Source organism: Anomalospiza imberbis, chromosome 2, assembly GCF_031753505.1.
Source record: "Anomalospiza imberbis isolate Cuckoo-Finch-1a 21T00152 chromosome 2, ASM3175350v1, whole genome shotgun sequence".
NCBI lineage: Eukaryota > Metazoa > Chordata > Aves > Passeriformes > Viduidae > Anomalospiza > Anomalospiza imberbis.
Genome location: NC_089682.1, coordinates 52885879 through 52901936, shown reverse-complemented (window position 1 = coordinate 52901936; position 16058 = coordinate 52885879).

Below are 16058 nucleotides of genomic sequence, written 5' to 3'. Positions count from 1 at the left end.
TCTACTCAAAAAAGTTGCTCCAAGTGCCATCCAGTCTCACCCTGAATGCTTCCATGACTGGAGCATCCACAACATCTCTGAGCAAACCTTTCCCAGTGCCTCAGCACCCTCACAGTAAAGGATTTCTTCCTAATATCTAACCCAAACCTACTCTTTTTCATTTAAAAGCCATTCATCCTTGTCCTGTCACTACAAAGCCCTTGTAAAAAGTCCCTTTGCAGTTATGTTGTAGCTCCCTTTAGGTACTGGAAGGCTGCTATAAACGCGGCTGCTTTTTACTTTGCAACATATAAATCTCCTGGGAGCCTTTCTTTTCCCATGATGAACAGACCCAGCACCCTGTCTTCCTAGGGGGGAGGGGTGCTCCTACCCTCAGGTCATCTTCATGGCCCTCCCCTGGCCTCGATCCAGCAGGCTCACATCATTCTTGTGCTGGATGCAATACCTCATGTGGGGCCCCACCAAATTGGGGTAGAGGGGGAGAATCACCTGCCTCAACCTGCTGGCCACACTGCTTTGGATGCAGCCCAGGATGCAGCTGGCATTCGGGGCTGTGAATGCTCATTGCTGGGTCATGTTGAGCTTCTCATCCACCAATGGCCCCAGGTCCTTCCCAGTGCTCCTCCTGAGCCATTCCCCACCCAGCCTGAATTTGTGCTCAGGGCTGCTGTGTGTGTGAGCTGTTGCTGGCAAACGTTTGACCTTAAGAAGGTGAGTTTGCAGAAAGAGGATGCTGGAGGACAGATGTGCTTGATCAAAGGCTCTGTGGACACAGGGCCTGTGAGAAGTGCAACAAAGAAGGCAGCCTTTGAAACACCATGTGGGGTCGGGCTGAACTACACCCTGTAAGAGTAAACCCCACCCCTGACAGGTACCTGGCTGGCCCAGTTCTTAACTGGGGACCAAGAGGGAGTTGTGAGGAACCTCTGCAGATGCTTTACAGGATTCCTGGGGTCTCCAAGTCCAGAGGAACTGTCACCAAAAGTATCTACTCTGATTCGAATTTATCAGAATAATTTGGATTTGAAAACAGATCTTTTTCTTTCAGATTTATAAACCTGATCAAAAAAGACATTATAAAGTTTCAGAGAACAAATTAATTCTATTTTTTCTAGTCTCACAGCACCCCAAATAACAGATTAGTTTTTTGCCCCCCATTCAGCATCAAATACAAAATAAAGAAATAGAGACTCCTATCATAGCCAAACGTATCTTCAACTTTGCAAGAAGACTTCTTCAGGGTATTAGGAAGGGATGCCCAAATGCAACCTTAAAATGCAAAGCAGAGTTAATATATAATATCCTCATGGTTGTTTCACACCACTGACTGGTCAAGTTTGTTAATTTGTGCAGGTACTGATTACTGTTGCCTAAGTTAATCAGCATATTTATTAAATAGCATTAAATGCTAATCATGTTCTTACTATGTTACAGCAAATACACTGTGATCGTGAGGCATTTCTAGTACTGTTTAGGGAAATAAAATTATTTCTCCAATCCCACCCATTCATGTGAATTTTGCATGTTACCTGTTTGAGCTCCACTCTCACTAGTTGCAAGAGGCAGCACATGAGAGTGTTGGATGTCATCTCATCAAACTCAGACTCCAACTGCTGTCTGTCCCAAACTGCATGCAAAATGAACTTACTTTGAGCCCCAGGTCACTTGTGTGGGGCAGTCAATCCGAATTGCTGGGGGGCTGTTTCTTCAGTTCAACTGGCTCTGCTGAAAACAGTTCCCTTGGAGTGTACCACCAAACCAGCTGGCCCTCAAGGGTGGTGGCACTGCATACTCTTGGGCTTGCTGTTAAAAAACAGTATTTGGGAAAAGTCTTCAGTTGAAGGGGAGAAGAAATTTGTAAGGAATCCACGGTTTTATACAAGGCTTACCCAATGAAGTTCAAGATGCCAGATCTTCTTGTAGAAGGTGGGCTGTCCTTCATCCCCTAGAGGCTGTGCTTCCTCAAATGGAATACCCAGCCACTGTTGTGGGTGTTGTCACCGATCTCAAGAGATCATCTCTGTTCAGCACCAGAAGAATCAATAGTGCTTTTGCTGTCCAGGCCAAAGGGTTTACCTTGATTTCCAAGATTCCTTGAGAGGAAGAGGAATCTGAATTGCTCATGCAATACCATGAGCATTAGAATTCCCTAAAGGATCTGTCCCTCCAAAGACCTGGAGACTGGAGACTGAAGGATACAGAACAACTATTTGGGTAGTCAGAATTAGAAGAGAAAATAAGTTCTAAAGAGAAGCACACGCCACATTACCTGTCTGGAGGAAGAAAGGTAAATCTAAGACTGCCACATGACTTCTGGTGACATAACCAGTTACAGAGTTAGCACAGTAATATAATAAGTAAAGAGTCTTGCTTAGTATTGTCTTGGATGGAAGGTCTGCACATATTTTAGTGCTGATAAAGCCCATTCAGTTGGTATTCAGGAAAGATAACATTATTATTATTATTATTATTATTATTATTATTATTATTATTATTTCCAGTTTCTAAGTCAGCCCCAAAATTAGTTCTAAAAGTGCCTCCTGGTTTGAGGGTGTCCAGTATGCATCTCTTTAAGTTTCACTGCTGCTGTGTGCTGGTCTCCTCTTGATGGTGGCATTTCTGAACGTTGAAGCTGGATGGCTCCAGCCTGCAGCACCCTCTCAAAGTCAGTGCCTGCTTTTGTCTATAGTCACACATCCCCCTCAGGTGATAAAGGTGAAAGGCCACCTCTCTCAAGATTTCACTGTTACAGTTTTCTCCCAGCAGTCTCAGAGGATGCTGTCACCTGAGCTGACTGTGAGGGATCTTCCCCTCTGAAGTAATTTCTACACATCGTTCCCCTTTTGCACACTTTCTTGCACTCCTCCCATGAAGGAGTGGACCTCATGGTCTGCATGTACAACCTGCTACTTGCTAGAGGGAAGGCAGGCAGAGCTGACAGGAGTCAGGAAATGATAGAGAGTTGAAGCAGGAGAGTAATATGATACGCTGAGGGAGCAGCAGCTTCCTCCTTATCAGCATTGCTGGACGTGGGGCAAACACTGTGGGCTGGTGCTAGAGCAGAGCTACACCACCCCAGCGGGCTGCCTTGCCACCCTCACGGCTGCCTCCATCCAGCCCTCGTGAGGATCTGGAGCCACGCAAGGTCCGTTCATTTCACATGAAACCCAGAGCTGCATCCCTTCACACATTCCTTCCACAAGCCATGGAGACAGGAGATACAATCCACAGAAGAAAGAGGGGGTGCAGGTGTCCCATTGTTGTGCAGTCACTGCAGGTGGTGACAGGCCCCATCAGCCTTCTTCTGTTGTCACTGGGAACATCAAGACTTGCCCAGCCTTCTTCTCCCAAGTGTTAGTGACATTCTTACGCTGAGGCCTTTGGAAACACCCACTTCCTTGTTTGTTCTGCCCTTTTGCTGTAGAGCAGCAGCCGGCCGGCCGCCTGAGAGACAGGCTCGCTCAGGAACACAGAGGTTCTTGTGTCCTCCAGGGACTGTTGGGCTTTGGTGGAACTCACATAACCCACTGCAACTGTCAGGGCAAAGGAGCCATGACTCCAAAAAGGTTTTCAACACTGCAGTCAATGTCCCTTGGCCATAGACAGTCAGATATCAGAAACACAGCATGGCCTGGTAGTGTGGAACCTGCTGCCATCACCACCTGGGGACATTGCTGTTGATACAAACCAGGGACAAGTGCATCTCCTTGGAACCACATTGAGCACTGCCTGTAGCAAAAGCCAGGAATACATGATCAGCTGAGCACCCTGAGACAGCTGGTTTACAATTTAGAGCCCTAGTGACATTTCCCACTTAAAGTAAATGGTTACAAGTTGAATAAAGATGTCTTCTTTCAATACCGACACCCCCTCAAGCTGCTTTAGTGCGTGAGATCCACCAAGAGGTTTGGCTGCTTCATCCAACAGGAGACCAGGGAACACCCACACACATGGAAGTGAACATACAGTCTGGTCAACAAAACAAGTTCCTGGAATGCCTCTAAGTTCCCTGAAAAAGAATGACTAACATAAATGTTTGTGCTCATTTAACAGGAATCCCTGTTAGAGACAAAGCTGAAAGACTCGTGACACTAATTCATACCAATGACACCAAGATTCATGATACTAATCTAGACTCAGAAGCCCACTAAAATACTTGGTTTGATGTGTCAGTGTTTTGAAATCTGTTGTTTAAATTCATGGGCAGTTCTCAACAGAGCAAAATGGCACTTTTTTTTCTCTTCTGGTTGTAAAGTTATTATAAACAGAGGTGTGTTCATAGATCCTCCTGGGAGACAAAGGAAGGGATTGCCTGAGTGGGGAAGATGTAATACCAATCAGCACATAAAATTCTTACTTCACCTTTGCAAGTACATTTCAACCCTGACAACTCTAGACCACTATCCTCACTCAGCTCTGACAGTATATTCCTATGCTGTCTATCTACATCATCTGGTGTGCACTGTCTGCTTTAGTTTCATTTCCCCACTGTTCAAGCTTCATTTTCCTTTTTTTCAATTGCTAGAAGTTTTCCTGCTTCTACACTTGCCATCTCATATCTCTCTCCTTCTGCCTTTTGTTCCAATCTATCACTTTCACCTTCCATGTCACAAATAGCTTGGAGACTCATGTTGGTATCTGTCTCTACCCTCCGTTAGCAAGAGACACAGAAAAGAGCTTTTTTTACAGAAGGCTCCCATTCATAACAGCAATTGGTCCTGTTTAAATCAGGGAGCACTTGGGAGCTCTGAGTCTTCCACTTTTAAGAGGCAGGGCAATTAGAGATTTCCTGAAGAAAAGAGGATGTATGTTATGCTACCTCTGCTCCATTATTCAGATTGCTAAATTAGGATGCATCAAGTGTACAGACTAATGTCTCCTATATTTGATATCTCAGTACATAAAGAATAAGTCAATAATGGGCTGAATTTTAGGTGGTGTTGCTACTCCTACAGGAAATGTGAAACCATCCCCTGAAGATAATACTGTGATGATTTGCTATCAGCTTTCCTGTAGCCCTTCTGAAGGCTGGCCATGAGCTCAAGGTTACTGCTACAGACTTACTAGAAGAAACACTGGGTAGCAAAGGTTTAGCTGCTGTCTTTTATTGACAGCAACCAGTGCTGCATATGACAAGTGAAACTATGACAGCAAGCTTTTAAGCATTCCTGGAATCCCTCTGCAGTTCATCAGACCAGGATTTTGTTAACCTACATGGAGACACACAATTAAGCTTATATTGATTAAAGTACCCTAGAAACTCCTCTTCACTACCTCCACAATGACAAGTCTGAATTATCAAGCCCAAGTTCAAATACCATACTTCACACAGTGGATTAATTCCACAGGCCCTTCAAAACCTCTCTCTTTCTGTAGATATATACACATCTACACCAACAATTACATTGACTACTGCTACCTTGTTTTGTTACATGACTCACCACCTCTGCTACTTTGGAAATTGTTGTTTTCTTTGTTCCATATTGGGTATATTAAAAGGTTTTTCGGGGAAAAAAAAGACAAGGAAAAAACATCAGGACAGTGAAAAGAGCTCCACCCTTCAGGAAGAAGAGAGGAAATGGCTCTGTGATTTTTTTCTGCTGGTACACAACGCTCTGGGCTGGTCACTATGGTTACTCAGTGGGTTTGTGGATTTTTTCTGTCTGGCCACCCCCTAGACAGCATGCCTAGAGGGCATGCTGCCTGAATTACATCTCCTTTTCAGGCTTTGTGCTTGTAGCAGGTGAATGACCACATTTGCAGTCCCAGTGCCAGTCCTCTCCTCCCTTCCATGACAAGGATTTATCGGATCAAAGCCTCTACCTTTGAGCCCAAGGACAGGTTTGGTGAGAGCTGGATGCTGCTGCGCTGTGAATGGTGAACAACTTAGTGCCTTGTGCTTTGAGACACAGCATGGAACTGCCAACACAGGAAGTCCCCAGCCCCATGGAGATCTCAATTCTCAGTCAAGCTGCCTCTTTTATAGTCAGCAAATAATTCAGGTGAGGCATTTTGATTATGACTTCACATAGCCTTTTGCTTACAGGTATAGGAAATTTTCAACCTCTACCTTGTTCTCTTGTCTGTATCTCATACCAGACATAGTACTTGCAGAAAATTTAAGACTGCACTGAAGGACACAGTGTATTTATAATTTTAAGTGCTAATGTATGATTAGAATGCTGTTAGTTGTGAGGTGGTGGAATGAGCTAACAGGCTGTGCCTGATGAAATGTCTTATCACTTCATGGATGCCAGTCATCACTTGGGAGTTCAGGAGTTCACCCAGTTCCCAGCACACCAAGAAACTGCCTGCAATAAGAATGTTTATTGAATAGTTAGCAGAAAAAAGATCTGCAATGATAAATTGGGTAAGTTGATGTAGGGTGTGTGGCCTTCTAGGCTGGGCAGCAAAGTGTAGGTCAGCTCCAGATAGCCTTAGTTAAAATGGGTATGTTCTACTTCAGTGCATTTTCTCACAGTCTAGATGCTCACCCTTCCCACTTTGCTCCATCGTATGTTTGGAACTTATATATTTTGTCTCTTTTTGCATCTTGTTCCTATCCATGCATATCCCCCTGGACATCAAGTCCCTGATCTCTATCACTGTCATATTTGCACAGTAAGCAGCATCTATGTCTGCCTGAAGGCATTCTTGTCATTCTGAACAGCTCTGATATGTGTTGCAATCAGCTCCTGAACTTTTTGACATAAGACTTATTGAAGGTTTCAGTATCTTCATAAGCAAAGCTATATTGGGTACTCAATTCATTTGGGACCTATGAGAGGATGAAGCTTTTTTTTTCTCCAGGCAGAAGAATGAGTGTGAACACTGGTAACGCTTGTGCCACTTCTTTGCCTACTCACAGTTTCTCCCTGGCTTCTGTCTGGAAATTAGCTCAGGGGCAACTCCATCAATATTTACTCCTCAATCTGTTGGACTGAAGATAGAGATTTTTTTGGTTCTCAAATTCCTCTGCTGGGCAGGCAGCATATTGCAGTATGACGAGCTCCAAACATGGACTTTTCTGTGGGGACTTTCTGCCCTTCACTCCAACCTGTCAAGGTCTGCACAGCCCTCTGGGGTACTGGCCACTCCTCCCAGCTTTGTGTCATCAGTGAACTTGATGAGGAGGCCTCTGCCCTTCCCCCAAGTCATTGATGGAGAAGTTAAACAATACTAGGCCCAGTATTGGAGGACACTACTAGTGACCTCCAATTAGACCCTGTGCCACTGATTACGACCCTCTGGGATCTGCTGTTCATCTAAGTTCAATCCACCTTACTGTGCCCTCATCCTGTCCACATTTCCTGAGTTTGCCTATGAGGATGCTGTGAGAAACAGTGTCAAGAGCCCTGCTGAAGTCAAGGTTGACAATATCCATTGCTCCCCCCTCATCCACCCAGGTTATTGCTTCATTGTAGAATACAATCAGTTTTGTGAAGCATCATTTACCTTTAGTGAATCCATGCTGACTACTCCTGATCTTCTCATCCACGTGAATAGAGATGTCTCCAGAGTGAGGTGCTCCATTACCTTGTCAGGGATCGAGGCACTGGTCAGTTGGTTCCTTGTCTTTATGTACTTCAGTACAAGGATTCTGTCTATTTGCCAATGTCTTCTAATACTTTAGAAATATAGCTTATTTTAGGTTTTTTTCTTCAAACAATTCTTTAAACAAGAATTCCATCAAGCTCTGCTGGACTGAGTGACACAAGCAGTCTAATTCTTGGAGTAACTTATCCAGAAGATGTTACTTGTTGTTTCCAAAAAACTAAATTTGTCTGCAGTTTTGCTAGAGAAAAGCCAAAATCACAAGCATGCTCTTCCACTAGCAATTGTTTTGTCTGTAGATCTTCTGAGGGCATCACTTGCCACTTGTTTAGCAAGTTTAACTGTAAATATATACATCCATCAATCAAAACATATTTCTCAGTAATCACTATATTCCCTGATATTTTAACCTTTATATTTTCCTTGGAATTGCAGTTTGGCTTTCCCTGGCAGAGCGATAGTTAGGCCACTGTTTAGTTTAAATTTGGCTTGGCAAGTTTGCTATCCTCTCTTGCACAGCACTGAGCACGTCTTCACACATTCCAACCACTGCCAAGTTATGTGTTTGGTGCTTTGTTTACTATTCATACAGAGAGTATTTTTTCTGAGACTACTGCTGAATTAATTTTTGCTTATCAACCTATGTTAATGCCAGATATGACCAAAATATTGTTTTCTGAGTCACACCTTATTTTCTTTGAAAGAAAATATTTCTCTCATTTTCTTCTCTGCCAACCTTTTCTGGCTATAATTACTGTACTTGACTAGTAAAAGATTTCTGAATTTGCATTTACTACCTACATGTGGTGAGAAGTGCCAAGACTGATATTTTCCCATGGCTGTAATACTGTACTAGTGTTTACTTTAACTTGTATATTCAGGGCTCTGTTGTGCTATTTGCTCGCTCATCTCTGTACCATCCTAGAGAGCTTTAACTGGAAGCCTGATATTAACAGGCTTTGTGAAAAAGTAGGGATTGGAAATGTTCAACTGGCTGACACTTTTCCTTCACCTAATATTTTTGTAGGTCTTCATAGGATAATGCCTCAGACAAAGTACATTTGTTGACCTTGAAGCAGTCTGACATTCTACAAAGCAGCATAATCCTAGAGATTAAAAGTGTTGATGCATTGATCTCTGGGGAGACAGTTCTCTTACTAAGATTTTATTTGCCTCAAAAACAAAGAAACCTCAAAGCAAAGCAAAACCCATGAGCTGAAAGCCACAATATGGTTTCAAATCAAATTCCCTATACCACAGAGTCTAGGCAAGCAACAAAGTCCCAAAGTCTCTCCTTATTTTTTCTATAAGTGTAGGGCAGTATGTTGAAATAAAATTAACATCTAACACTAAAATATTAGAATTTTATTTTAAATCCTTAAGTGTGTGCTCAACTCCGGTTTTAGCAGAGTTGAACTCGCGGCATTTCCTTCTAAGTTTTGAATACAACACCTATTACATCAACGTCACAGATCCAAAGTGGCATTGAGATCCTAGAAACTAGAAACTCTCTTCAAATTTGATAATTTCCAGCTGGACCAGCTCTTATGTCCATTGGCTTACCTGCTCACAATTTTAATGTTTTCCTCTTGCTTGTTAAATTTTGTCACTATGAAAAGATTTGGGCAGCTTTTGATAACAGAGCTGGAAACAGTTCAAAGGACTCATCTCAGAGAAGCCAGTTACACATTAGAAAGAATTTTCATTAAAAAATAAAGACACAGAGAACAAAAGTGAGCTCAAGAATGAAGCTCACAATGACTTCAGATAGGGCAGAATCTCTTGTTAGAAGAACAGTATGATGAGAAACAAGTTATTTCCTATTTGAAAGAGAATTCTGTCTTAGAAATATGTGTAAAGGAAATCTGTAACAAAGAAATCTTTCTTAAAAGACATCATTTTCAGAGGTGAATTCCAAAGAAGTCTGTAGAGAAATTGCTGATGAGTACTTCTGTGTGAACAAGCTGAAGAAGAATACTATCTCATAACAGATATGATTGTGTCACTAGTATGAAGCCGTCAGCTTTCCTGCAAGGCCAGAAGGAATATCAGCTTTATTATTTATGGCTCAGACTTATTTTCCAAATTTTGCTTTTGTCTAGTTCTCTGTCACCTCTAATTTCTGATGCTTCCCTTTGATCACTTTCGGCCTGACTCAGCATAACAAACATCAAAAAGACATCTCACTGCATATCAAACATCTGCCCTTATTCTGCTATTTATGACAAATTTTTAATGTAACTCCCTATTAACTACTTCAGCAATGCCTAAGAGACAACAGTTCTGGGCTACAAATAATATGCATGGTCTCATTTCAGCCCTACAGGAAATGCCATAAATGGGACAGGAATATGGTGAGATTTATCATGGAGCATCAGAGTTGCTTCATTTACAGCAAGTGACAGACTTTCTAAGAATGCTGCATCAAGGTTCCAAACAGTTATGTATCAGTTACTGTGAATTTTACAGATCAGATCTGCATGGCATCACTCAAATGTCTGCAGGATTTCAAGGCTAGTCTTTTGTTCATTCTAAATCCAGGATAGCAAACCCCAGTGCAATTCTTCCATGTTCTGCAAAATCACCTAAAAAAGTCTAGATACTAAATACCTCTCATTCATTGAATAACAGTGACATCAGAGATTTAAAAAGGGTAAGATAACAATGAATTGCCATCTAGACAAAGGATTATTCTGTTTAGAACATCTTAATATGCACTCATGCCACCTTCAATAGAGGCACCAACAGTGTCCCCGTCCTCCATGAGGTTCCTTTACAAGAAACAGAACCAGTATTTCAGCATCTCTGGCTAGAACTGGCCAATAAATTCTAAAGGGGAAGGAAGGACAACATCATAAATACATAGACATCATCATTTCCTCAGGTTTGGCTCACTGAGCAACTAGATTAAATAAGCCCCAAATTAAACACATCTCAAACAAATACAACAAACTAAGATTTTAGGAAACACCTATATAAGTGACTTTTTGGAACGCATCTTGAGACAGTGTCTCAGGTAAAATAAGTAACTGAATCTTCACCAGATTTCACAACATTCATTTGAGAGTCCATGTTCAATTAGCAGTTTTGGTATTTGTATTTCACAAATAATTCCATAACAGAATAAAGAAAGTCCCACAGAAATGGTGACTTTCTCTCTAACACTCAGCAGATGAGCTCTGGGGTAGATGACACATCTTCCTGAAGATGTCTTGGATGAGGAACAATGTAGGGCTGAAAGAACAAATAATCATCCACCCAGAATAAAGCACGCTGAAACCGAGATTTTTTCTTTTGGTCCATCAGCTTAGTGCTCCTCTACTACAGACTGGTTACCTCCTGTCCTTTCACCAGTGATGTGGACAACTACCAGCAACTGTCTGTATTAATTAATTTCCTTTGTAAAAAATGTCACCTGGCCCACACAAAAAGTCCTTCCTTCCCTATCTTGTAGGTTATGGTTTCTAAAAGTTCTAGAGGTGCTGTTCACTCCTCTTAGGATACCCCCAGCTATTTACAGCTTCAACATACAAAGCCAGTTAAGGCTGAATGTGGTCAAGTGAAGAACAATTATTTCTTGCATCTTCTATGTAAATCCCAATTTACTATGCCCCAGAATAAGAAACCTAGAGAAAACATCATCTTTTTTTGAAATTCAACTTTCTGAATCTTCATTTTCAGTGACTTTCTTTGTCCACTTCTCACAGCTTCAGCTAACCCTCATAATTTTTCATTAGGTTGGGGAGCTTGAAATCTGTGACATCTTTGTTGAAAATATTCCTTTCCAATGAGAAGACAAAGATGACTCCTATAATTTCTATAAATTCTACCAGTTAATCTAAACATTACCTGCAATAGAGGAAAAAACCCAAGCTAAACATATGATACAGCTGCTGAAAAATGGAGGGGGGGGGGGAAATTCCTACTGTCTTTATCTGTAGACCAGAATCTTTGCATTATGTATAACACCACCATGGCAATTTTCTCTAGTGTTCCATCAGTTGATCTCTGTTTCCTTGACAGCTGTTGAACACCAACAATGTCCATGGGTCCAGAAGCTATCAGCTGCCTGATGGCATCTCCTAGGGTGAAGATGACCCAGAGCAGGGAACGTAACAGAAGCAGAGAGCCCAGACTGTACAATTCGTATCTTTTACTGCAAATGAAGCTCTTAATTCTCCTTGTGTAAACACTGGATGCAGAGAGTTTAAACAGTAAACTGAGCACCTGGCAGAGCAGAGCCAACAGCATCCAGACCATGTTAAATTGAGTGCCCGACGGCTGTAGTTGCCTGCCCTAACATGTCCCTCTGCCTCACATTTCCAATTAGTTGGTTTTAGGCTTCCAGATACACCCAGCTGGGTGTGGAATGGGAATATGGACAGATTTAAGGTTCTCCAAGGATGGCCCAAAGTGCCTCTGAACTGAGTAGCTAGATCATTTATTGTGGTGAAAGAGAGAGAACAGGGAGGGGATAATCAGTGAGAGGACATTCAGGAGCTGGGACAAGGAAGCAAGGAGACACAGAAGGGGAGTAACATGTTTGCCACCTGGATGATGCCACTCCTATCAGCTCACAAAGGTGGCTGAAGGTAAAGCAAATTTATCTGCTGCAAAACAGGTTTGGCTTCCTCTCCCCATAATGCTGCACACTTCCTTGTGCTCCCAGCAGAGGACAGCCCTGGCTGCTCCAGCCTCCCCTGCAACCCCCAGTGGGCACGCAGGGGAAATCCCAGAGCGTGGTCCATGCAGTCCATCCCTCACCCCAGTGATGCAGCTGTCCCGGTGCTGTTCCCGGGCAGCTCTGCGGTGGCTCAAGCACAATGGTGAAGCTGCCCCAGAACCTGGGACATACTCTCCAGGGCTGCTCATTTCTCACTGCAGCCTGACCCAGTTCAGCAGCTTCTCCTGCCTCACCTCCCAGCTCTGCATTGGGACACTGGGGTGCCTCTGCCAGCAGCATCGTGCTACTGACACCACTGGAGACATCCTCATAATCTGTGGATGGGTCACCACTTCCCAGAACTCCAAGACCTTTAGTGAACCCGAGCAGTCCCAGCACTGGGCAGGCACCGTGGTTCTACACCACTGCTGTTGCTGTTTTGTGTGGAAGTAAACATCAAAATGCAAATCAAGGCTAGCTGGTTGAATGGGTCACTTCAGCACAAGACAAAAGGGATCTGTTTGCAGAAAAAACTACTGCTACAGCCCCAGAGAGCATTCAGAAAGCAGATGGGATTTGTGGGCAAAAACCCCATGCCTTTCTTAATCAAAGCAATTTTACAGGGCTGGAGAAATGACTTGAGTAAAGTCACTGGGACCACAGAATCACCCACACAAGCAGTTTGTTTAAATTAGGGAATTAGCAGTGGGTAAGGGAGCACTGTCCAGTGCAGGTTTGAGACCCAGGATTTGGAAAGGCTGTGGAAACAGTTCTCCAGCATCTGCTATCTAAATCACCAGCATGCAGGAAGGCTCTGGCAGAGTTGAGGCACCAAAGAAAATTAGCAGCCACTCTGCACTGCCAGTCCAGCACACTCCTGCTCTCACTCAGCCAGTGCTCCAAAATCCACCAACTCGGTGATCAACCCGTGGATTTAATCAACAATGAAATCAACATTAGTGTAAACACTTCAGGTGGCCACCCTTGGTGCTCTTATACGTGTTTGTCACAGGCAAATCCTCTGAAAATGAGAAAGGTTCCCAGGAAATTCACATGGAAACCATTTAATGTAAAAAGGTATTGTCATGGTCACTTAGCCAACAGTGTCAGCTACCTGGCTCTGTAGAGAAATTTCCCAAAAAATCCAATCACCTAAAGGTGCAAGCTGTACTTGGCCTCAGAGGATGAAAAAAGCCCAAAATTCATTGCAGTGCTGACTTTGTAGCTGAGTCCAAGAGTACAAATACTGATGGCATGTGGTGGTTGGACACTGCTGGGACAGGCTCTCATCACACTCGCCTGACGCGGAGCAAAGGACATTCAATACTAACACAGGCAATACTCCCCCTCGTGGCTGAGCTTCCAGGGGCAGGAATATATAAAATACATAATACTCTAAAACATTTTAATATAAGAGAGACTTTAAAAGAGGCACATGAAAGATGTGAGACAGGTGGGGGGAAAAAAGACTATTAAAAAAATCCCCAACTTTTTAAAAGAGGATTCTGATTAAGTAACAATTCTCATTAAACAAAAGGTTTTAGCTTTCTTGAAGATTTCCAATCTTCACCTCAGGAAACCCAATGTGAAAGAGATGCTTGGATCCCCTACAAAAATCAGGCATTATCTTTACCCTTGTCTGTATACAGAAAGCATGGAATAGAGACATCTGACACTCATGGCTCTAACCTGAGGAATAAATAAAACACTGTCCCTGCGGCTATTTTTAAAAGGGGTAAATTTAGAAGGAAGGAGGAGACAAAGGAATGGAATATATTATTACTTTCAGCTTTTTTTTTCAGTGCTCACTGGTTTGTACAAAGGCTTGGCATGTACCACTAGGCAGACAAGTGCTTGTTAAGTGTTAATTTTGCATATGGCTGTTAGTGCCATAATCCAGACACCTATGCAATCTTCCAGTTGTGGAGGATTCACTCTTCCACTGCCACATATCTGAACCGTGACCTGAACAAAGGTTTCATTTGGCACTCTGTAGTCCTGAAAGCCACAGTTTAAAAACATAGGACAACATTCTACAGCAATAGGAAAGTTAAGAGCAAGCATGCAAATTTTTGATCCTTTCCTATTTAAAACCAGTTTATAAAGTTCTATAGCACAAACTCTAGCTATTCCTGAGGAAATGAGAAAAAAAGCAGCTTCAAGATGCTGTCCTCTCAGCTGAGACACACAATCCACTCAAGGAAATACACACAAATAGGGGTGAATAGTCAGTCTGAGATGTAATGATAACAAACTGCTGACATTTCAGAATTTTTCTTTGAATAGCAGGTGCTGGCTGAGTACACACAATGCTAGAAAGTGGGAAAGAGCTTTTCAGAAGTCATTGCCTTGAATCGCAGAACAACACTGCAAGAGACTGACTGCAAGCTGCTACGTAACCTGGTGCCAGCCCTATGCAGCAAAAATCAGAACAGAACAAAACAAACACTTTTCTTGAAAAAATACTTCAGAGCATTTTAGATGAGGAGAGAGGAGACATTCATTATCACCATAGCAAAAAGACTGCAACAGACCTGCTTAGAGGAAAGGATGACCAGGCCAGCATGATCCAGAAGGAAAACCAGATCAAGACACACAGTTTCTGGCATGACAAAAAGGGCCTCTTGGGTCATCCCAGACTCTCCTACCACTTGCACCCAAAATATATCATTACTTTTGTATGTGGCAAACTGTCCTCTTTACACAACAAACAAGTATTTTGTGTCTGCTCTATACTGTAATAAAAAAAGTAAGGAAATAAAAAGCAGTAAGGAAATAGGATTGACTATTCTGTTTTCAGCCATCTCCAATACCAGCAGGAGCTGTCCTTACAGACACAGTAATAAACCCCCTCTTTGCAGCTTCATTGATCAGTCCATTCTCAGAAGTGCTGGAGCATGGGGAGAGAATGGGGAAAATATCCATTTGAAGTAAAAAAATAAGAGGCTGCTACCTAGACTAAAAACTATTGATCTGTGAAGCTTTCTGCTAGTCCTGCTTTCCCACAGGTTTCAGAGAGTTGGCAGGAAAACAAACCCAAGCCGGTGAGCAAGAAACAATGTCATACAGTGGCATGTTTGAAATGCAGCTTGCTGACCCCAGATTTGGGGGAGAGAACCTTTGGGAGCTTCTCATAAGCACAAGAGGACAATTCACCCACTTAAGTCACCACTGTGACACAGCTGTGATTGGTGCAGGAGCAGGAGCTGGCCTTTCCTATCCTGGCTACACAATACCACATCGGGAGTTCATGCTGGAATCCTGGGAGCTTGCTCCCATGTAGTGCCAGGATTCCAGATTTTTCCTCTTGTTTTTCCTTTTCCTTTGATATTGCTTCTATTCACTTTCACCAACCCATACAACAGTGTCAGAGGTGCGTGCCATTTTCCCTGTGCACAGACACACAATAGCCCCTTTTTTCATCTGACTCTATCTACCCCATCCCTATCCCTACTGGTTTGCTGAACCAGTATCAGCAAACATATTCCATGGTCTGACCACAAAAAACTAAGGAATACAAATACAGCCTTTTATCCTCCCGAGTTGAAGCAATTCTTGCTTTTTTGAGCAAGGGTGTCTGCATTTGCACACATGTATGTGACCACAAACATACACACATGCCTCAAGTTCCTCTTGAATGCAGCCTCTGAAAAGGCATGAGGCTGTCAGTGTGAAAGGCCTGGGTCACATACTCTGGTTCTCTCATTATTTGTTAGTGTGCTTAATCACCTCTTTTACAGAATTACTCCATCCTTAGTATCTCCTCTGTTGTTCTGTCCTCCAATGCCATTTATTGGACCCAAGCCAGCAGTCCAAGAACTCTTCTTGCTCCCTTTTGCTC